This window comes from Primulina tabacum, unplaced genomic scaffold (genome assembly GCF_025594145.1).
Source record: "Primulina tabacum isolate GXHZ01 unplaced genomic scaffold, ASM2559414v2 Contig979, whole genome shotgun sequence".
Classification (NCBI taxonomy): Eukaryota; Viridiplantae; Streptophyta; class Magnoliopsida; order Lamiales; family Gesneriaceae; genus Primulina; species Primulina tabacum.
In genome coordinates, this window is record NW_027460026.1 from 15,692 (window position 1) to 36,015 (window position 20,324).

A 20,324-nucleotide genomic window follows, 5' to 3' on the forward strand; every position below is an offset into this window, starting at 1 on the left:
AAGTAATCAAAAATAGAAAAACACGAAAAAGGGTGCAACACGAGGACTTCCCAGGGGGTCACCCATCCTAGTACTGCTCTCGCCCAAGCACGCTTAACTTCGGAGTTCTGATGGGATCCGGTGCATTAGTGCTGGTATGATCGCACCCGACATTGAGTGGGATGTTTATTCTTATATCCCTCGAGTACGTGTGGAGCGGGCGGCGATGGACAACACGCGGCACTGCTCTCGCCCAATCATAACCATGAAGTTAAGCGTTCTGGCGCGATGGCAGAGCTAGGATGGGTGACCTCCCTGGGAAGACCTCGTGTCGCGATCGTTTACGTAAATTATGGATAAAACAGTCGAAATAATTGTTTTAATGAGTTAACCGTCTCCGGAGTAATCTGCGTCATACCCTTCCGCACAGAACCGGCTCACGACAACAAAAATCGATAAATGTTCCCAGAAAATAGAAAAAAAAATAAGAAGAAGGAAATAACGAATGTAAAGCTATTATTATGCCTGGGATACGATAAAATGGAACCGGAATCGAATTTCGAACTTCCTAAGCGGATTTCTCGAGGAAACGAAAGCTTAACAGAAGCGGTAAATCGCAAATTAGAGGGTCTTAGAGAAGGAATTCGGCTAAAATCTCGTCAGCTCATTGCGTAGTAATGAGTCTCGTCCGTTTGCCCGTTTACAATCAAATTAGCCTACAATTTTGTCCAAATCCGGCAGTGCCCGAGCTACTTTCATTTCACATGTCTTATCTGGTCCCGATCGAGATTCAGATGATTTGAGCCGAAAATCGTCTGTCAACAAGTAATCAAAAATAGAAAAACACGAAAAAGGGTGCAACACGAGGACTTCCCAGGGGGTCACCCATCCTAGTACTGCTCTCGCCCAAGCACGCTTAACTTCGGAGTTCTGATGGGATCCGGTGCATTAGTGCTGGTATGATCGCACCCGACATTGAGTGGGATGTTTATTCTTATATCCCTCGAGTACGTGTGGAGCGGGCGGCGATGGACAACACGCGGCACTGCTCTCGCCCAATCATAACCATGAAGTTAAGCGTTCTGGCGCGATGGCAGAGCTAGGATGGGTGACCTCCCTGGGAAGACCTCGTGTCGCGACCGTTTACGTAAATTATGGATAAAACAGTCGAAATAATTGTTTTAATGAGTTAACCGTCTCCGGAGTAATCTGCGTCATACCCTTCCGCACAGAACCGGCTCACGACAACAAAAATCGATAAATGTTCCCAGAAAATAGAAAAAAAAATAAGAAGAAGGAAATAACGAATGTAAAGCTATTATTATGCCTGGGATACGATAAAATGGAACCGGAATCGAATTTCGAACTTCCTAAGCGGATTTCTCGAGGAAACGAAAGCTTAACAGAAGCGTTAAATCGCAAATTAGAGGGTCTTAGAGAAGGAATTCGGCTAAAATCTCGTCAGCTCATTGCGTAGTAATGAGTCTCGTCCGTTTGCCCGTTTACAATCAAATTAGCCTACAATTTTGTCCAAATCCGGCAGTGCCCGAGCTACTTTCATTTCACATGTTTATCTGGTCCCGATCGAGATTCAGATGATTTGAGCCGAAAATCGTCTGTCAACAAGTAATCAAAAATAGAAAAACACGAAAAAGGGTGCAACACGAGGACTTCAAGGGGGGTCACCCATCCTAGTACTGCTCTCGCCCAAGCACGCTTAACTTCGGAGTTCTGATGGGATCCGGTGCATTAGTGCTGGTATGATCGCACCCGACATTGAGTGGGATGTTTATTCTTATATCCCTCGAGTACGTGTGGAGCGGGCGGCGATGGACAACACGCGGCACTGCTCTCGCCCAATCATAACCATGAAGTTAAGCGTTCTGGCGCGATGGCAGAGCTAGGATGGGTGACCTCCCTGGGAAGACCTCGTGTCGCGACCGTTTACGTAAATTATGGATAAAACAGTCGAAATAATTGTTTTAATGAGTTAACCGTCTCCGGAGTAATCTGCGTCATACCCTTCCGCACAGAACCGGCTCACGACAACAAAAATCGATAAATGTTCCCAGAAAATAGAAAAAAAAATAAGAAGAAGGAAATAACGAATGTAAAGCTATTATTATGCCTGGGATACGATAAAATGGAACCGGAATCGAATTTCGAACTTCCTAAGCGGATTTCTCGAGGAAACGAAAGCTTAACAGAAGCGGTAAATCGCAAATTAGAGGGTCTTAGAGAAGGAATTCGGCTAAAATCTCGTCAGCTCATTGCGTAGTAATGAGTCTCGTCCGTTTGCCCGTTTACAATCAAATTAGCCTACAATTTTGTCCAAATCCGGCAGTGCCCGAGCTACTTTCATTTCACATGTCTTATCTGGTCCCGATCGAGATTCAGATGATTTGAGCCGAAAATCGTCTGTCAACAAGTAATCAAAAATAGAAAAACACGAAAAAGGGTGCAACACGAGGACTTCCAGGGGGTCACCCATCCTAGTACTGCTCTCGCCCAAGCACGCTTAACTTCGGAGTTCTGATGGGATCCGGTGCATTAGTGCTGGTATGATCGCACCCGACATTGAGTGGGATGTTTATTCTTATATCCCTCGAGTACGTGTGGAGCGGGCGGCGATGGACAACACGCGGCACTGCTCTCGCCCAATCATAACCATGAAGTTAAGCGTTCTGGCGCGATGGCAGAGCTAGGATGGGTGACCTCCCTGGGAAGACCTCGTGTCGCGACCGTTTACGTAAATTATGGATAAAACAGTCGAAATAATTGTTTTAATGAGTTAACCGTCTCCGGAGTAATCTGCGTCATACCCTTCCGCACAGAACCGGCTCACGACAACAAAAATCGATAAATGTTCCCAGAAAATAGAAAAAAAAATAAGAAGAAGGAAATAACGAATGTAAAGCTATTATTATGCCTGGGATACGATAAAATGGAACCGGAATCGAATTTCGAACTTCCTAAGCGGATTTCTCGAGGAAACGAAAGCTTAACAGAAGCGGTAAATCGCAAATTAGAGGGTCTTAGAGAAGGAATTCGGCTAAAATCTCGTCAGCTCATTGCGTAGTAATGAGTCTCGTCCGTTTGCCCGTTTACAATCAAATTAGCCTACAATTTTGTCCAAATCCGGCAGTGCCCGAGCTACTTTCATTTCACATGTCTTATCTGGTCCCGATCGAGATTCAGATGATTTGAGCCGAAAATCGTCTGTCAACAAGTAATCAAAAATAGAAAAACACGAAAAAGGGTGCAACACGAGGACTTCCCAGGGGGTCACCCATCCTAGTACTGCTCTCGCCCAAGCACGCTTAACTTCGGAGTTCTGATGGGATCCGGTGCATTAGTGCTGGTATGATCGCACCCGACATTGAGTGGGATGTTTATTCTTATATCCCTCGAGTACGTGTGGAGCGGGCGGCGATGGACAACACGCGGCACTGCTCTCGCCCAATCATAACCACGAAGTTAAGCGTTCTGGCGCGATGGCAGAGCTAGGATGGGTGACCTCCCTGGGAAGACCTCGTGTCGCGACCGTTTACGTAAATTATGGATAAAACAGTCGAAATAATTGTTTTAATGAGTTAACCGTCTCCGGAGTAATCTGCGTCATACCCTTCCGCACAGAACCGGCTCACGACAACAAAAATCGATAAATGTTCCCAGAAAATAGAAAAAAAAATAAGAAGAAGGAAATAACGAATGTAAAGCTATTATTATGCCTGGGATACGATAAAATGGAACCGGAATCGAATTTCGAACTTCCTAAGCGGATTTCTCGAGGAAACGAAAGCTTAACAGAAGCGGTAAATCGCAAATTAGAGGGTCTTAGAGAAGGAATTCGGCTAAAATCTCGTCAGCTCATTGCGTAGTAATGAGTCTCGTCCGTTTGCCCGTTTACAATCAAATTAGCCTACAATTTTGTCCAAATCCGGCAGTGCCCGAGCTACTTTCATTTCACATGTCTTATCTGGTCCCGATCGAGATTCAGATGATTTGAGCCGAAAATCGTCTGTCAACAAGTAATCAAAAATAGAAAAACACGAAAAAGGGTGCAACACGAGGACTTCCCAGGGGGTCACCCATCCTAGTACTGCTCTCGCCCAAGCACGCTTAACTTCGGAGTTCTGATGGGATCCGGTGCATTAGTGCTGGTATGATCGCACCCGACATTGAGTGGGATGTTTATTCTTATATCCCTCGAGTACGTGTGGAGCGGGCGGCGATGGACAACACGCGGCACTGCTCTCGCCCAATCATAACCATGAAGTTAAGCGTTCTGGCGCGATGGCAGAGCTAGGATGGGTGACCTCCCTGGGAAGACCTCGTGTCGCGACCGTTTACGTAAATTATGGATAAAACAGTCGAAATAATTGTTTTTAATGAGTTAACCGTCTCCGGAGTAATCTGCGTCATACCCTTCCGCACAGAACCGGCTCACGACAACAAAAATCGATAAATGTTCCCAGAAAATAGAAAAAAAAATAAGAAGAAGGAAATAACGAATGTAAAGCTATTATTATGCCTGGGATACGATAAAATGGAACCGGAATCGAATTTCGAACTTCCTAAGCGGATTTCTCGAGGAAACGAAAGCTTAACAGAAGCGGTAAATCGCAAATTAGAGGGTCTTAGAGAAGGAATTCGGCTAAAATCTCGTCAGCTCATTGCGTAGTAATGAGTCTCGTCCGTTTGCCCGTTTACAATCAAATTAGCCTACAATTTTGTCCAAATCCGGCAGTGCCCGAGCTACTTTCATTTCACATGTCTTATCTGGTCCCGATCGAGATTCAGATGATTTGAGCCGAAAATCGTCTGTCAACAAGTAATCAAAAATAGAAAAACACGAAAAAGGGTGCAACACGAGGACTTCCCAGGGGGTCACCCATCCTAGTACTGCTCTCGCCCAAGCACGCTTAACTTCGGAGTTCTGATGGGATCCGGTGCATTAGTGCTGGTATGATCGCACCCGACATTGAGTGGGATGTTTATTCTTATATCCCTCGAGTACGTGTGGAGCGGGCGGCGATGGACAACACGCGGCACTGCTCTCGCCCAATCATAACCATGAAGTTAAGCGTTCTGGCGCGATGGCAGAGCTAGGATGGGTGACCTCCCTGGGAAGACCTCGTGTCGCGACCGTTTACGTAAATTATGGATAAAACAGTCGAAATAATTGTTTTTAATGAGTTAACCGTCTCCGGAGTAATCTGCGTCATACCCTTCCGCACAGAACCGGCTCACGACAACAAAAATCGATAAATGTTCCCAGAAAATAGAAAAAAAAATAAGAAGAAGGAAATAACGAATGTAAAGCTATTATTATGCCTGGGATACGATAAAATGGAACCGGAATCGAATTTCGAACTTCCTAAGCGGATTTCTCGAGGAAACGAAAGCTTAACAGAAGCGGTAAATCGCAAATTAGAGGGTCTTAGAGAAGGAATTCGGCTAAAATCTCGTCAGCTCATTGCGTAGTAATGAGTCTCGTCCGTTTGCCCGTTTACAATCAAATTAGCCTACAATTTTGTCCAAATCCGGCAGTGCCCGAGCTACTTTCATTTCACATGTCTTATCTGGTCCCGATCGAGATTCAGATGATTTGAGCCGAAAATCGTCTGTCAACAAGTAATCAAAAATAGAAAAACACGAAAAAGGGTGCAACACGAGGACTTCCCAGGGGGTCACCCATCCTAGTACTGCTCTCGCCCAAGCACGCTTAACTTCGGAGTTCTGATGGGATCCGGTGCATTAGTGCTAGTAAGATCGCACCCGACATTGAGTGGGATGTTTATTCTTATATCCCTCGAGTACGTGTGGAGCGGGCGGCGATGGACAACACGCGGCACTGCTCTCGCCCAATCATAACCATGAAGTTAAGCGTTCTGGCGCGATGGCAGAGCTAGGATGGGTGACCTCCCTGGGAAGACCTCGTGTCGCGACCGTTTACGTAAATTATGGATAAAACAGTCGAAATAATTGTTTTTAATGAGTTAACCGTCTCCGGAGTAATCTGCGTCATACCCTTCCGCACAGAACCGGCTCACGACAACAAAAATCGATAAATGTTCCCAGAAAATAGAAAAAAAAATAAGAAGAAGGAAATAACGAATGTAAAGCTATTATTATGCCTGGGATACGATAAAATGGAACCGGAATCGAATTTCGAACTTCCTAAGCGGATTTCTCGAGGAAACGAAAGCTTAACAGAAGCGGTAAATCGCAAATTAGAGGGTCTTAGAGAAGGAATTCGGCTAAAATCTCGTCAGCTCATTGCGTAGTAATGAGTCTCGTCCGTTTGCCCGTTTACAATCAAATTAGCCTACAATTTTGTCCAAATCCGGCAGTGCCCGAGCTACTTTCATTTCACATGTCTTATCTGGTCCCGATCGAGATTCAGATGATTTGAGCCGAAAATCGTCTGTCAACAAGTAATCAAAAATAGAAAAACACGAAAAAGGGTGCAACACGAGGACTTCCCAGGGGGTCACCCATCCTAGTACTGCTCTCGCCCAAGCACGCTTAACTTCGGAGTTCTGATGGGATCCGGTGCATTAGTGCTGGTATGATCGCACCCGACATTGAGTGGGATGTTTATTCTTATATCCCTCGAGTACGTGTGGAGCGGGCGGCGATGGACAACACGCGGCACTGCTCTCGCCCAATCATAACCACGAAGTTAAGCGTTCTGGCGCGATGGCAGAGGTAGGATGGGTGACCTCCCTGGGAAGACCTCGTGTCGCGATCGTTTACGTAAATTATGGATAAAACAGTCGAAATAATTGTTTTAATGAGTTAACCGTCTCCGGAGTAATCTGCGTCATACCCTTCCGCACAGAACCGGCTCACGACAACAAAAATCGATAAATGTTCCCAGAAAATAGAAAAAAAAATAAGAAGAAGGAAATAACGAATGTAAAGCTATTATTATGCCTGGGATACGATAAAATGGAACCGGAATCGAATTTCGAACTTCCTAAGCGGATTTCTCGAGGAAACGAAAGCTTAACAGAAGCGGTAAATCGCAAATTAGAGGGTCTTAGAGAAGGAATTCGGCTAAAATCTCGTCAGCTCATTGCGTAGTAATGAGTCTCGTCCGTTTGCCCGTTTACAATCAAATTAGCCTACAATTTTGTCCAAATCCGGCAGTGCCCGAGCTACTTTCATTTCACATGTCTTATCTGGTCCCGATCGAGATTCAGATGATTTGAGCCGAAAATCGTCTGTCAACAAGTAATCAAAAATAGAAAAACACGAAAAAGGGTGCAACACGAGGACTTCCCAGGGGGTCACCCATCCTAGTACTGCTCTCGCCCAAGCACGCTTAACTTCGGAGTTCTGATGGGATCCGGTGCATTAGTGCTGGTATGATCGCACCCGACATTGAGTGGGATGTTTATTCTTATATCCCTCGAGTACGTGTGGAGCGGGCGGCGATGGACAACACGCGGCACTGCTCTCGCCCAATCATAACCACGAAGTTAAGCGTTCTGGCGCGATGGCAGAGCTAGGATGGGTGACCTCCCTGGGAAGACCTCGTGTCGCGACCGTTTACGTAAATTATGGATAAAACAGTCGAAATAATTGTTTTTAATGAGTTAACCGTCTCCGGAGTAATCTGCGTCATACCCTTCCGCACAGAACCGGCTCACGACAACAAAAATCGATAAATGTTCCCAGAAAATAGAAAAAAAAATAAGAAGAAGGAAATAACGAATGTAAAGCTATTATTATGCCTGGGATACGATAAAATGGAACCGGAATCGAATTTCGAACTTCCTAAGCGGATTTCTCGAGGAAACGAAAGCTTAACAGAAGCGGTAAATCGCAAATTAGAGGGTCTTAGAGAAGGAATTCGGCTAAAATCTCGTCAGCTCATTGCGTAGTAATGAGTCTCGTCCGTTTGCCCGTTTACAATCAAATTAGCCTACAATTTTGTCCAAATCCGGCAGTGCCCGAGCTACTTTCATTTCACATGTCTTATCTGGTCCCGATCGAGATTCAGATGATTTGAGCCGAAAATCGTCTGTCAACAAGTAATCAAAAATAGAAAAACACGAAAAAGGGTGCAACACGAGGACTTCCCAGGGGGTCACCCATCCTAGTACTGCTCTCGCCCAAGCACGCTTAACTTCGGAGTTCTGATGGGATCCGGTGCATTAGTGCTGGTATGATCGCACCCGACATTGAGTGGGATGTTTATTCTTATATCCCTCGAGTACGTGTGGAGCGGGCGGCGATGGACAACACGCGGCACTGCTCTCGCCCAATCATAACCACGAAGTTAAGCGTTCTGGCGCGATGGCAGAGCTAGGATGGGTGACCTCCCTGGGAAGACCTCGTGTCGCGACCGTTTACGTAAATTATGGATAAAACAGTCGAAATAATTGTTTTTAATGAGTTAACCGTCTCCGGAGTAATCTGCGTCATACCCTTCCGCACAGAACCGGCTCACGACAACAAAAATCGATAAATGTTCCCAGAAAATAGAAAAAAAAATAAGAAGAAGGAAATAACGAATGTAAAGCTATTATTATGCCTGGGATACGATAAAATGGAACCGGAATCGAATTTCGAACTTCCTAAGCGGATTTCTCGAGGAAACGAAAGCTTAACAGAAGCGGTAAATCGCAAATTAGAGGGTCTTAGAGAAGGAATTCGGCTAAAATCTCGTCAGCTCATTGCGTAGTAATGAGTCTCGTCCGTTTGCCCGTTTACAATCAAATTAGCCTACAATTTTGTCCAAATCCGGCAGTGCCCGAGCTACTTTCATTTCACATGTCTTATCTGGTCCCGATCGAGATTCAGATGATTTGAGCCGAAAATCGTCTGTCAACAAGTAATCAAAAATAGAAAAACACGAAAAAGGGTGCAACACGAGGACTTCCCAGGGGGTCACCCATCCTAGTACTGCTCTCGCCCAAGCACGCTTAACTTCGGAGTTCTGATGGGATCCGGTGCATTAGTGCTGGTATGATCGCACCCGACATTGAGTGGGATGTTTATTCTTATATCCCTCGAGTACGTGTGGAGCGGGCGGCGATGGACAACACGCGGCACTGCTCTCGCCCAATCATAACCACGAAGTTAAGCGTTCTGGCGCGATGGCAGAGCTAGGATGGGTGACCTCCCTGGGAAGACCTCGTGTCGCGACCGTTTACGTAAATTATGGATAAAACAGTCGAAATAATTGTTTTAATGAGTTAACCGTCTCCGGAGTAATCTGCGTCATACCCTTCCGCACAGAACCGGCTCACGACAACAAAAATCGATAAATGTTCCCAGAAAATAGAAAAAAAAATAAGAAGAAGGAAATAACGAATGTAAAGCTATTATTATGCCTGGGATACGATAAAATGGAACCGGAATCGAATTTCGAACTTCCTAAGCGGATTTCTCGAGGAAACGAAAGCTTAACAGAAGCGGTAAATCGCAAATTAGAGGGTCTTAGAGAAGGAATTCGGCTAAAATCTCGTCAGCTCATTGCGTAGTAATGAGTCTCGTCCGTTTGCCCGTTTACAATCAAATTAGCCTACAATTTTGTCCAAATCCGGCAGTGCCCGAGCTACTTTCATTTCACATGTCTTATCTGGTCCCGATCGAGATTCAGATGATTTGAGCCGAAAATCGTCTGTCAACAAGTAATCAAAAATAGAAAAACACGAAAAAGGGTGCAACACGAGGACTTCCCAGGGGGTCACCCATCCTAGTACTGCTCTCGCCCAAGCACGCTTAACTTCGGAGTTCTGATGGGATCCGGTGCATTAGTGCTGGTATGATCGCACCCGACATTGAGTGGGATGTTTATTCTTATATCCCTCGAGTACGTGTGGAGCGGGCGGCGATGGACAACACGCGGCACTGCTCTCGCCCAATCATAACCACGAAGTTAAGCGTTCTGGCGCGATGGCAGAGCTAGGATGGGTGACCTCCCTGGGAAGACCTCGTGTCGCGACCGTTTACGTAAATTATGGATAAAACAGTCGAAATAATTGTTTTTAATGAGTTAACCGTCTCCGGAGTAATCTGCGTCATACCCTTCCGCACAGAACCGGCTCACGACAACAAAAATCGATAAATGTTCCCAGAAAATAGAAAAAAAAATAAGAAGAAGGAAATAACGAATGTAAAGCTATTATTATGCCTGGGATACGATAAAATGGAACCGGAATCGAATTTCGAACTTCCTAAGCGGATTTCTCGAGGAAACGAAAGCTTAACAGAAGCGGTAAATCGCAAATTAGAGGGTCTTAGAGAAGGAATTCGGCTAAAATCTCGTCAGCTCATTGCGTAGTAATGAGTCTCGTCCGTTTGCCCGTTTACAATCAAATTAGCCTACAATTTTGTCCAAATCCGGCAGTGCCCGAGCTACTTTCATTTCACATGTCTTATCTGGTCCCGATCGAGATTCAGATGATTTGAGCCGAAAATCGTCTGTCAACAAGTAATCAAAAATAGAAAAACACGAAAAAGGGTGCAACACGAGGACTTCCCAGGGGGTCACCAATCCTAGTACTGCTCTCGCCCAAGCACGCTTAACTTCGGAGTTCTGATGGGATCCGGTGCATTAGTGCTAGTAAGATCGCACCCGACATTGAGTGGGATGTTTATTCTTATATCCCTCGTGTACGTGTGGAGCGGGCGGCGATGGACAACACGCGGCACTGCTCTCGCCCAATCATAACCAAGAAGTTAAGCGTTCTGGCGCGATGGCAGAGCTAGGATGGGTGACCTCCCTGGGAAGACCTCGTGTCGCGACCGTTTACGTAAATTATGGATAAAACAGTCGAAATAATTGTTTTTAATGAGTTAACCGTCTCCGGAGTAATCTGCGTCATACCCTTCCGCACAGAACCGGCTCACGACAACAAAAATCGATAAATGTTCCCAGAAAATAGAAAAAAAAATAAGAAGAAGGAAATAACGAATGTAAAGCTATTATTATGCCTGGGATACGATAAAATGGAACCGGAATCGAATTTCGAACTTCCTAAGCGGATTTCTCGAGGAAACGAAAGCTTAACAGAAGCGGTAAATCGCAAATTAGAGGGTCTTAGAGAAGGAATTCGGCTAAAATCTCGTCAGCTCATTGCGTAGTAATGAGTCTCGTCCGTTTGCCCGTTTACAATCAAATTAGCCTACAATTTTGTCCAAATCCGGCAGTGCCCGAGCTACTTTCATTTCACATGTCTTATCTGGTCCCGATCGAGATTCAGATGATTTGAGCCGAAAATCGTCTGTCAACAAGTAATCAAAAATAGAAAAACACGAAAAAGGGTGCAACACGAGGACTTCCCAGGGGGTCACCCATCCTAGTACTGCTCTCGCCCAAGCACGCTTAACTTCGGAGTTCTGATGGGATCCGGTGCATTAGTGCTAGTAAGATCGCACCCGACATTGAGTGGGATGTTTATTCTTATATCCCTCGAGTACGTGTGGAGCGGGCGGCGATGGACAACACGCGGCACTGCTCTCGCCCAATCATAACCATGAAGTTAAGCGTTCTGGCGCGATGGCAGAGCTAGGATGGGTGACCTCCCTGGGAAGACCTCGTGTCGCGACCGTTTACGTAAATTATGGATAAAACAGTCGAAATAATTGTTTTTAATGAGTTAACCGTCTCCGGAGTAATCTGCGTCATACCCTTCCGCACAGAACCGGCTCACGACAACAAAAATCGATAAATGTTCCCAGAAAATAGAAAAAAAAATAAGAAGAAGGAAATAACGAATGTAAAGCTATTATTATGCCTGGGATACGATAAAATGGAACCGGAATCGAATTTCGAACTTCCTAAGCGGATTTCTCGAGGAAACGAAAGCTTAACAGAAGCGGTAAATCGCAAATTAGAGGGTCTTAGAGAAGGAATTCGGCTAAAATCTCGTCAGCTCATTGCGTAGTAATGAGTCTCGTCCGTTTGCCCGTTTACAATCAAATTAGCCTACAATTTTGTCCAAATCCGGCAGTGCCCGAGCTACTTTCATTTCACATGTCTTATCTGGTCCCGATCGAGATTCAGATGATTTGAGCCGAAAATCGTCTGTCAACAAGTAATCAAAAATAGAAAAACACGAAAAAGGGTGCAACACGAGGACTTCCCAGGGGGTCACCCATCCTAGTACTGCTCTCGCCCAAGCACGCTTAACTTCGGAGTTCTGATGGGATCCGGTGCATTAGTGCTGGTATGATCGCACCCGACATTGAGTGGGATGTTTATTCTTATATCCCTCGAGTACGTGTGGAGCGGGCGGCGATGGACAACACGCGGCACTGCTCTCGCCCAATCATAACCACGAAGTTAAGCGTTCTGGCGCGATGGCAGAGCTAGGATGGGTGACCTCCCTGGGAAGACCTCGTGTCGCGACCGTTTACGTAAATTATGGATAAAACAGTCGAAATAATTGTTTTTAATGAGTTAACCGTCTCCGGAGTAATCTGCGTCATACCCTTCCGCACAGAACCGGCTCACGACAACAAAAATCGATAAATGTTCCCAGAAAATAGAAAAAAAATAAGAAGAAGGAAATAACGAATGTAAAGCTATTATTATGCCTGGGATACGATAAAATGGAACCGGAATCGAATTTCGAACTTCCTAAGCGGATTTCTCGAGGAAACGAAAGCTTAACAGAAGCGGTAAATCGCAAATTAGAGGGTCTTAGAGAAGGAATTCGGCTAAAATCTCGTCAGCTCATTGCGTAGTAATGAGTCTCGTCCGTTTGCCCGTTTACAATCAAATTAGCCTACAATTTTGTCCAAATCCGGCAGTGCCCGAGCTACTTTCATTTCACATGTCTTATCTGGTCCCGATCGAGATTCAGATGATTTGAGCCGAAAATCGTCTGTCAACAAGTAATCAAAAATAGAAAAACACGAAAAAGGGTGCAACACGAGGACTTCCCAGGGGGTCACCCATCCTAGTACTGCTCTCGCCCAAGCACGCTTAACTTCGGAGTTCTGATGGGATCCGGTGCATTAGTGCTGGTATGATCGCACCCGACATTGAGTGGGATGTTTATTCTTATATCCCTCGAGTACGTGTGGAGCGGGCGGCGATGGACAACACGCGGCACTGCTCTCGCCCAATCATAACCATGAAGTTAAGCGTTCTGGCGCGATGGCAGAGCTAGGATGGGTGACCTCCCTGGGAAGACCTCGTGTCGCGACCGTTTACGTAAATTATGGATAAAACAGTCGAAATAATTGTTTTAATGAGTTAACCGTCTCCGGAGTAATCTGCGTCATACCCTTCCGCACAGAACCGGCTCACGACAACAAAAATCGATAAATGTTCCCAGAAAATAGAAAAAAAAATAAGAAGAAGGAAATAACGAATGTAAAGCTATTATTATGCCTGGGATACGATAAAATGGAACCGGAATCGAATTTCGAACTTCCTAAGCGGATTTCTCGAGGAAACGAAAGCTTAACAGAAGCGGTAAATCGCAAATTAGAGGGTCTTAGAGAAGGAATTCGGCTAAAATCTCGTCAGCTCATTGCGTAGTAATGAGTCTCGTCCGTTTGCCCGTTTACAATCAAATTAGCCTACAATTTTGTCCAAATCCGGCAGTGCCCGAGCTACTTTCATTTCACATGTCTTATCTGGTCCCGATCGAGATTCAGATGATTTGAGCCGAAAATCGTCTGTCAACAAGTAATCAAAAATAGAAAAACACGAAAAAGGGTGCAACACGAGGACTTCCCAGGGGGTCACCCATCCTAGTACTGCTCTCGCCCAAGCACGCTTAACTTCGGAGTTCTGATGGGATCCGGTGCATTAGTGCTGGTATGATCGCACCCGACATTGAGTGGGATGTTTATTCTTATATCCCTCGAGTACGTGTGGAGCGGGCGGCGATGGACAACACGCGGCACTGCTCTCGCCCAATCATAACCACGAAGTTAAGCGTTCTGGCGCGATGGCAGAGCTAGGATGGGTGACCTCCCTGGGAAGACCTCGTGTCGCGACCGTTTACGTAAATTATGGATAAAACAGTCGAAATAATTGTTTTTAATGAGTTAACCGTCTCCGGAGTAATCTGCGTCATACCCTTCCGCACAGAACCGGCTCACGACAACAAAAATCGATAAATGTTCCCAGAAAATAGAAAAAAAAATAAGAAGAAGGAAATAACGAATGTAAAGCTATTATTATGCCTGGGATACGATAAAATGGAACCGGAATCGAATTTCGAACTTCCTAAGCGGATTTCTCGAGGAAACGAAAGCTTAACAGAAGCGGTAAATCGCAAATTAGAGGGTCTTAGAGAAGGAATTCGGCTAAAATCTCGTCAGCTCATTGCGTAGTAATGAGTCTCGTCCGTTTGCCCGTTTACAATCAAATTAGCCTACAATTTTGTCCAAATCCGGCAGTGCCCGAGCTACTTTCATTTCACATGTCTTATCTGGTCCCGATCGAGATTCAGATGATTTGAGCCGAAAATCGTCTGTCAACAAGTAATCAAAAATAGAAAAACACGAAAAAGGGTGCAACACGAGGACTTCCCAGGGGGTCACCCATCCTAGTACTGCTCTCGCCCAAGCACGCTTAACTTCGGAGTTCTGATGGGATCCGGTGCATTAGTGCTGGTATGATCGCACCCGACATTGAGTGGGATGTTTATTCTTATATCCCTCGAGTACGTGTGGAGCGGGCGGCGATGGACAACACGCGGCACTGCTCTCGCCCAATCATAACCATGAAGTTAAGCGTTCTGGCGCGATGGCAGAGCTAGGATGGGTGACCTCCCTGGGAAGACCTCGTGTCGCGACCGTTTACGTAAATTATGGATAAAACAGTCGAAATAATTGTTTTTAATGAGTTAACCGTCTCCGGAGTAATCTGCGTCATACCCTTCCGCACAGAACCGGCTCACGACAACAAAAATCGATAAATGTTCCCAGAAAATAGAAAAAAAAATAAGAAGAAGGAAATAACGAATGTAAAGCTATTATTATGCCTGGGATACGATAAAATGGAACCGGAATCGAATTTCGAACTTCCTAAGCGGATTTCTCGAGGAAACGAAAGCTTAACAGAAGCGGTAAATCGCAAATTAGAGGGTCTTAGAGAAGGAATTCGGCTAAAATCTCGTCAGCTCATTGCGTAGTAATGAGTCTCGTCCGTTTGCCCGTTTACAATCAAATTAGCCTACAATTTTGTCCAAATCCGGCAGTGCCCGAGCTACTTTCATTTCACATGTCTTATCTGGTCCCGATCGAGATTCAGATGATTTGAGCCGAAAATCGTCTGTCAACAAGTAATCAAAAATAGAAAAACACGAAAAAGGGTGCAACACGAGGACTTCCCAGGGGGTCACCCATCCTAGTACTGCTCTCGCCCAAGCACGCTTAACTTCGGAGTTCTGATGGGATCCGGTGCATTAGTGCTGGTATGATCGCACCCGACATTGAGTGGGATGTTTATTCTTATATCCCTCGAGTACGTGTGGAGCGGGCGGCGATGGACAACACGCGGCACTGCTCTCGCCCAATCATAACCATGAAGTTAAGCGTTCTGGCGCGATGGCAGAGCTAGGATGGGTGACCTCCCTGGGAAGACCTCGTGTCGCGACCGTTTACGTAAATTATGGATAAAACAGTCGAAATAATTGTTTTTAATGAGTTAACCGTCTCCGGAGTAATCTGCGTCATACCCTTCCGCACAGAACCGGCTCACGACAACAAAAATCGATAAATGTTCCCAGAAAATAGAAAAAAAAATAAGAAGAAGGAAATAACGAATGTAAAGCTATTATTATGCCTGGGATACGATAAAATGGAACCGGAATCGAATTTCGAACTTCCTAAGCGGATTTCTCGAGGAAACGAAAGCTTAACAGAAGCGGTAAATCGCAAATTAGAGGGTCTTAGAGAAGGAATTCGGCTAAAATCTCGTCAGCTCATTGCGTAGTAATGAGTCTCGTCCGTTTGCCCGTTTACAATCAAATTAGCCTACAATTTTGTCCAAATCCGGCAGTGCCCGAGCTACTTTCATTTCACATGTCTTATCTGGTCCCGATCGAGATTCAGATGATTTGAGCCGAAAATCGTCTGTCAACAAGTAATCAAAAATAGAAAAACACGAAAAAGGGTGCAACACGAGGACTTCCCAGGGGTCACCCATCCTAGTACTGCTCTCGCCCAAGCACGCTTAACTTCGGAGTTCTGATGGGATCCGGTGCATTAGTGCTGGTATGATCGCACCCGACATTGAGTGGGATGTTTATTCTTATATCCCTCGAGTACGTGTGGAGCGGGCGGCGATGGACAACACGCGGCACTGCTCTCGCCCAATCATAACCACGAAGTTAAGCGTTCTGGCGCGATGGCAGAGCTAGGATGGGTGACCTCCCTGGGAAGACCTCGTGTCGCGACCGTTTACGTAAATTATGGATAAAACAGTCGAAATAATTGTTTTTAATTAGTTAACCGTCTCCGGAGTAATCTGCGTCATACCCTTCCGCACAGAACCGGCTCACGACAACAAAAATCGATAAATGTTCCCAGAAAATAGAAAAAAAATAAGAAGAAGGAAATAACGAATGTAAAGCTATTATTATGCCTGGGATACGATAAAATGGAACCGGAATCGAATTTCGAACTTCCTAAGCGGATTTCTCGAGGAAACGAAAGCTTAACAGAAGCGGTAAATCGCAAATTAGAGGGTCTTAGAGAAGGAATTCGGCTAAAATCTCGTCAGCTCATTGCGTAGTAATGAGTCTCGTCCGTTTGCCCGTTTACAATCAAATTAGCCTACAATTTTGTCCAAATCCGGCAGTGCCCGAGCTACTTTCATTTCACATGTCTTATCTGGTCCCGATCGAGATTCAGATGATTTGAGCCGAAAATCGTCTGTCAACAAGTAATCAAAAATAGAAAAACACGAAAAAGGGTGCAACACGAGGACTTCCCAGGGGGTCACCCATCCTAGTACTGCTCTCGCCCAAGCACGCTTAACTTCGGAGTTCTGATGGGATCCGGTGCATTAGTGCTGGTATGATCGCACCCGACATTGAGTGGGATGTTTATTCTTATATCCCTCGAGTACGTGTGGAGCGGGCGGCGATGGACAACACGCGGCACTGCTCTCGCCCAATCATAACCACTGAAGTTAAGCGTTCTGGCGCGATGGCAGAGCTAGGATGGGTGACCTCCCTGGGAAGACCTCGTGTCGCGACCGTTTACGTAAATTATGGATAAAACAGTCGAAATAATTGTTTTTAATGAGTTAACCGTCTCCGGAGTAATCTGCGTCATACCCTTCCGCACAGAACCGGCTCACGACAACAAAAATCGATAAATGTTCCCAGAAAATAGAAAAAAAATAAGAAGAAGGAAATAACGAATGTAAAGCTATTATTATGCCTGGGATACGATAAAATGGAACCGGAATCGAATTTCGAACTTCCTAAGCGGATTTCTCGAGGAAACGAAAGCTTAACAGAAGCGGTAAATCGCAAATTAGAGGGTCTTAGAGAAGGAATTCGGCTAAAATCTCGTCAGCTCATTGCGTAGTAATGAGTCTCGTCCGTTTGCCCGTTTACAATCAAATTAGCCTACAATTTTGTCCAAATCCGGCAGTGCCCGAGCTACTTTCATTTCACATGTCTTATCTGGTCCCGATCGAGATTCAGATGATTTGAGCCGAAAATCGTCTGTCAACAAGTAATCAAAAATAGAAAAACACGAAAAAGGGTGCAACACGAGGACTTCCCAGGGGGTCACCCATCCTAGTACTGCTCTCGCCCAAGCACGCTTAACTTCGGAGTTCTGATGGGATCCGGTGCATTAGTGCTGTAATGATCGCACCCGACATTGAGTGGGATGTTTATTCTTATATCCCTCGAGTACGTGTGGAGCGGGCGGCGATGGACAACACGCGGCACTGCTCTCGCCCAATCATAACCATGAAGTTAAGCGTTCTGGCGCGATGGCAGAGCTAGGATGGGTGACCTCCCTGGGAAGACCTCGTGTCGCGACCGTTTACGTAAATTATGGATAAAACAGTCGAAATAATTGTTTTTAATGAGTTAACCGTCTCCGGAGTAATCTGCGTCATACCCTTCCGCACAGAACCGGCTCACGACAACAAAAATCGATAAATGTTCCCAGAAAATAGAAAAAAAAATAAGAAGAAGGAAATAACGAATGTAAAGCTATTATTATGCCTGGGATACGATAAAATGGAACCGGAATCGAATTTCGAACTTCCTAAGCGGATTTCTCGAGGAAACGAAAGCTTAACAGAAGCGGTAAATCGCAAATTAGAGGGTCTTAGAGAAGGAATTCGGCTAAAATCTCGTCAGCTCATTGCGTAGTAATGAGTCTCGTCCGTTTGCCCGTTTACAATCAAATTAGCCTACAATTTTGTCCAAATCCGGCAGTGCCCGAGCTACTTTCATTTCACATGTCTTATCTGGTCCCGATCGAGATTCAGATGATTTGAGCCGAAAATCGTCTGTCAACAAGTAATCAAAAATAGAAAAACACGAAAAAGGGTGCAACACGAGGACTTCCCAGGGGGTCACCCATCCTAGTACTGCTCTCGCCCAAGCACGCTTAACTTCGGAGTTCTGATGGGATCCGGTGCATTAGTGCTGGTAATGATCGCACCCGACATTGAGTGGGATGTTTATTCTTATATCCCTCGAGTACGTGTGGAGCGGGCGGCGATGGACAACACGCGGCACTGCTCTCGCCCAATCATAACCATGAAGTTAAGCGTTTCTGGCGCGATGGCAGAGCTAGGATGGGTGACCTCCCTGGGAAGACCTCGTGTCGCGACGTTTACGTAAATTATGGATAAAACAGTCGAAATAATTGTTTTTAATGAGTTAACCGTCTCCGGAGTAATCTGCGTCATACCCTTCCGCACAGAACCGGCTCACGACAACAAAAATCGATAAATGTTCCCAGAAAATAGAAAAAAAAATAAGAAGAAGGAAATAACGAATGTAAAGCTATTATTATGCCTGGGATACGATAAAATGGAACCGGAATCGAATTTCGAACTTCCTAAGCGGATTTCTCGAGGAAACGAAAGCTTAACAGAAGCGGTAAATCGCAAATTAGAGGGTCTTAGAGAAGGAATTCGGCTAAAATCTCGTCAGCTCATTGCGTAGTAATGAGTCTCGTCCGTTTGCCCGTTTACAATCAAATTAGCCTACAATTTTGTCCAAATCCGGCAGTGCCCGAGCTACTTTCATTTCACATGTCTTATCTGGTCCCGATCGAGATTCAGATGATTTGAGCCGAAATCGTCTGTCAACAAGTAATCAAAAATAGAAAAACACGAAAAGGGTGCAACACGAGGACTTCCTCCCAGGGGTACCCATCCTAGTACTGCTCTCGCCCAAGCCGCTTAACTTCGGAGTTCTGATGGGATCGGTGCATTAGTGCTGGTATGATCGCACCCGGACATTGCAGTGGGATGTTTTATTCTTATATCCCTCGAGTACGTGTGGATGCGGGCGGCGATGGACAACACGCGGCACTGCTCTCGCCCAATCATAACCATGAAGTTAAGCGTTCTGGCGCGATGGCAGAGCTAGGATGGGTGACCTCCCTGGAAGACCTCGTGTCGCGACCGTTTACGTAATTATGGACTAAACAGTCGAAATAATTGTTTTTAATGAGTTAACCGTCTCGGAGTAATCTGGTCATACCCTTCGCACAGAAACGGCTCACGACAACAAAAATCGAATATAATGTTCCCAGAAAATAGAAAAAAAAATAAGAAGAAGGAAATAACGAATGTAAAGCTATTATTATGCCTGGATACGATAAAATGGAACCGGAATCGAATTTCGAACTTCCTAAGCGGATTTCTCGAGGAAACGAAAGCTTAACAGAAGTCGGTAAATCGCAAATTAGAGGGTTCTTAGAGAAGGAATTCGGCTAAAATCTCGTCAAGCTCATTGCGTAGTAATGAGTCTCGTCCGTTTGCCCGTTTACAATCAAATTAGCTACCAATTTTGTCCAAATCCAGGCAGTGCACGAGCTACTTTCATTTCACATGTCTTCTCTGGTCCTGATCGAGAATTCCCTATGATTTGAGCCGAAAATGTCTATCAAACACGTAATCCAAAAATAGAAAACACAGAAAAGGTAGCTAACACGAGGACTTCCCAAGGGTGTCACCACTCCTAGTACTGCTCTCGACCAAGCACGCTTAACTTCGGAGTTCTGATAGGATTCCGGTCATTAGTGCTCGTATGATCGCACCCGACATGAGTGGATAGTTTTATTCTTATATCCCTCGATACGTGTGGATAGCTGCGGACGGCGATGGACCACACGCAGGCATGTCTTCTTCGTCCCAATCAAACCATGAA

General features: G+C 45.3%; 24 non-coding genes and 1 pseudogene across 24 annotated transcripts; all 25 read right to left on the minus strand.

The window, feature by feature from the left end:
* Positions 1–29: 29 nt before the first annotated feature.
* Positions 30–148, minus strand: LOC142535372 (5S ribosomal RNA). The gene has a single exon (XR_012817496.1). It is a non-coding gene; the product is annotated as a 5S ribosomal RNA (ribosomal RNA).
* A 683-nt stretch (positions 149–831) lies between these two features.
* On the minus strand, positions 832–950 carry LOC142535373 (5S ribosomal RNA). The gene has a single exon (XR_012817497.1). It is a non-coding gene; the product is annotated as a 5S ribosomal RNA (ribosomal RNA).
* Positions 951–1,632: 682 nt separating this feature from the next.
* Positions 1,633–1,751, minus strand: LOC142535395 (5S ribosomal RNA). Its single transcript, XR_012817520.1, has one exon. It is a non-coding gene; the product is annotated as a 5S ribosomal RNA (ribosomal RNA).
* A 683-nt stretch (positions 1,752–2,434) lies between these two features.
* On the minus strand, positions 2,435–2,552 carry LOC142535394 (5S ribosomal RNA). The gene has a single exon (XR_012817519.1). It is a non-coding gene; the product is annotated as a 5S ribosomal RNA (ribosomal RNA).
* Positions 2,553–3,235: 683 nt separating this feature from the next.
* On the minus strand, positions 3,236–3,354 carry LOC142535374 (5S ribosomal RNA). Its single transcript, XR_012817498.1, has one exon. It is a non-coding gene; the product is annotated as a 5S ribosomal RNA (ribosomal RNA).
* Positions 3,355–4,037: 683 nt separating this feature from the next.
* Positions 4,038–4,156, minus strand: LOC142535375 (5S ribosomal RNA). The gene has a single exon (XR_012817499.1). It is a non-coding gene; the product is annotated as a 5S ribosomal RNA (ribosomal RNA).
* Positions 4,157–4,840: 684 nt separating this feature from the next.
* Positions 4,841–4,959, minus strand: LOC142535376 (5S ribosomal RNA). Its single transcript, XR_012817501.1, has one exon. It is a non-coding gene; the product is annotated as a 5S ribosomal RNA (ribosomal RNA).
* Positions 4,960–5,643: 684 nt separating this feature from the next.
* On the minus strand, positions 5,644–5,762 carry LOC142535391 (5S ribosomal RNA). The gene has a single exon (XR_012817516.1). It is a non-coding gene; the product is annotated as a 5S ribosomal RNA (ribosomal RNA).
* A 684-nt stretch (positions 5,763–6,446) lies between these two features.
* On the minus strand, positions 6,447–6,565 carry LOC142535377 (5S ribosomal RNA). The gene has a single exon (XR_012817502.1). It is a non-coding gene; the product is annotated as a 5S ribosomal RNA (ribosomal RNA).
* Positions 6,566–7,248: 683 nt separating this feature from the next.
* LOC142535378 (5S ribosomal RNA) lies at positions 7,249–7,367 on the minus strand. Its single transcript, XR_012817503.1, has one exon. It is a non-coding gene; the product is annotated as a 5S ribosomal RNA (ribosomal RNA).
* A 684-nt stretch (positions 7,368–8,051) lies between these two features.
* On the minus strand, positions 8,052–8,170 carry LOC142535379 (5S ribosomal RNA). The gene has a single exon (XR_012817504.1). It is a non-coding gene; the product is annotated as a 5S ribosomal RNA (ribosomal RNA).
* A 684-nt stretch (positions 8,171–8,854) lies between these two features.
* LOC142535380 (5S ribosomal RNA) lies at positions 8,855–8,973 on the minus strand. The gene has a single exon (XR_012817505.1). It is a non-coding gene; the product is annotated as a 5S ribosomal RNA (ribosomal RNA).
* Positions 8,974–9,656: 683 nt separating this feature from the next.
* On the minus strand, positions 9,657–9,775 carry LOC142535382 (5S ribosomal RNA). Its single transcript, XR_012817508.1, has one exon. It is a non-coding gene; the product is annotated as a 5S ribosomal RNA (ribosomal RNA).
* A 684-nt stretch (positions 9,776–10,459) lies between these two features.
* LOC142535400 (5S ribosomal RNA) lies at positions 10,460–10,578 on the minus strand. Its single transcript, XR_012817525.1, has one exon. It is a non-coding gene; the product is annotated as a 5S ribosomal RNA (ribosomal RNA).
* Positions 10,579–11,262: 684 nt separating this feature from the next.
* On the minus strand, positions 11,263–11,381 carry LOC142535392 (5S ribosomal RNA). Its single transcript, XR_012817517.1, has one exon. It is a non-coding gene; the product is annotated as a 5S ribosomal RNA (ribosomal RNA).
* Positions 11,382–12,065: 684 nt separating this feature from the next.
* Positions 12,066–12,184, minus strand: LOC142535383 (5S ribosomal RNA). The gene has a single exon (XR_012817509.1). It is a non-coding gene; the product is annotated as a 5S ribosomal RNA (ribosomal RNA).
* Positions 12,185–12,867: 683 nt separating this feature from the next.
* Positions 12,868–12,986, minus strand: LOC142535384 (5S ribosomal RNA). Its single transcript, XR_012817510.1, has one exon. It is a non-coding gene; the product is annotated as a 5S ribosomal RNA (ribosomal RNA).
* A 683-nt stretch (positions 12,987–13,669) lies between these two features.
* Positions 13,670–13,788, minus strand: LOC142535385 (5S ribosomal RNA). Its single transcript, XR_012817511.1, has one exon. It is a non-coding gene; the product is annotated as a 5S ribosomal RNA (ribosomal RNA).
* A 684-nt stretch (positions 13,789–14,472) lies between these two features.
* On the minus strand, positions 14,473–14,591 carry LOC142535386 (5S ribosomal RNA). The gene has a single exon (XR_012817512.1). It is a non-coding gene; the product is annotated as a 5S ribosomal RNA (ribosomal RNA).
* Positions 14,592–15,275: 684 nt separating this feature from the next.
* On the minus strand, positions 15,276–15,394 carry LOC142535388 (5S ribosomal RNA). The gene has a single exon (XR_012817513.1). It is a non-coding gene; the product is annotated as a 5S ribosomal RNA (ribosomal RNA).
* A 684-nt stretch (positions 15,395–16,078) lies between these two features.
* On the minus strand, positions 16,079–16,196 carry LOC142535390 (5S ribosomal RNA). The gene has a single exon (XR_012817515.1). It is a non-coding gene; the product is annotated as a 5S ribosomal RNA (ribosomal RNA).
* Positions 16,197–16,879: 683 nt separating this feature from the next.
* On the minus strand, positions 16,880–16,998 carry LOC142535389 (5S ribosomal RNA). Its single transcript, XR_012817514.1, has one exon. It is a non-coding gene; the product is annotated as a 5S ribosomal RNA (ribosomal RNA).
* A 684-nt stretch (positions 16,999–17,682) lies between these two features.
* On the minus strand, positions 17,683–17,801 carry LOC142535398 (5S ribosomal RNA). Its single transcript, XR_012817523.1, has one exon. It is a non-coding gene; the product is annotated as a 5S ribosomal RNA (ribosomal RNA).
* A 684-nt stretch (positions 17,802–18,485) lies between these two features.
* LOC142535396 (5S ribosomal RNA) lies at positions 18,486–18,605 on the minus strand. The gene has a single exon (XR_012817521.1). It is a non-coding gene; the product is annotated as a 5S ribosomal RNA (ribosomal RNA).
* A 682-nt stretch (positions 18,606–19,287) lies between these two features.
* LOC142535402 (5S ribosomal RNA) lies at positions 19,288–19,405 on the minus strand (annotated as a pseudogene).
* Positions 19,406–20,324: the final 919 nt, after the last annotated feature.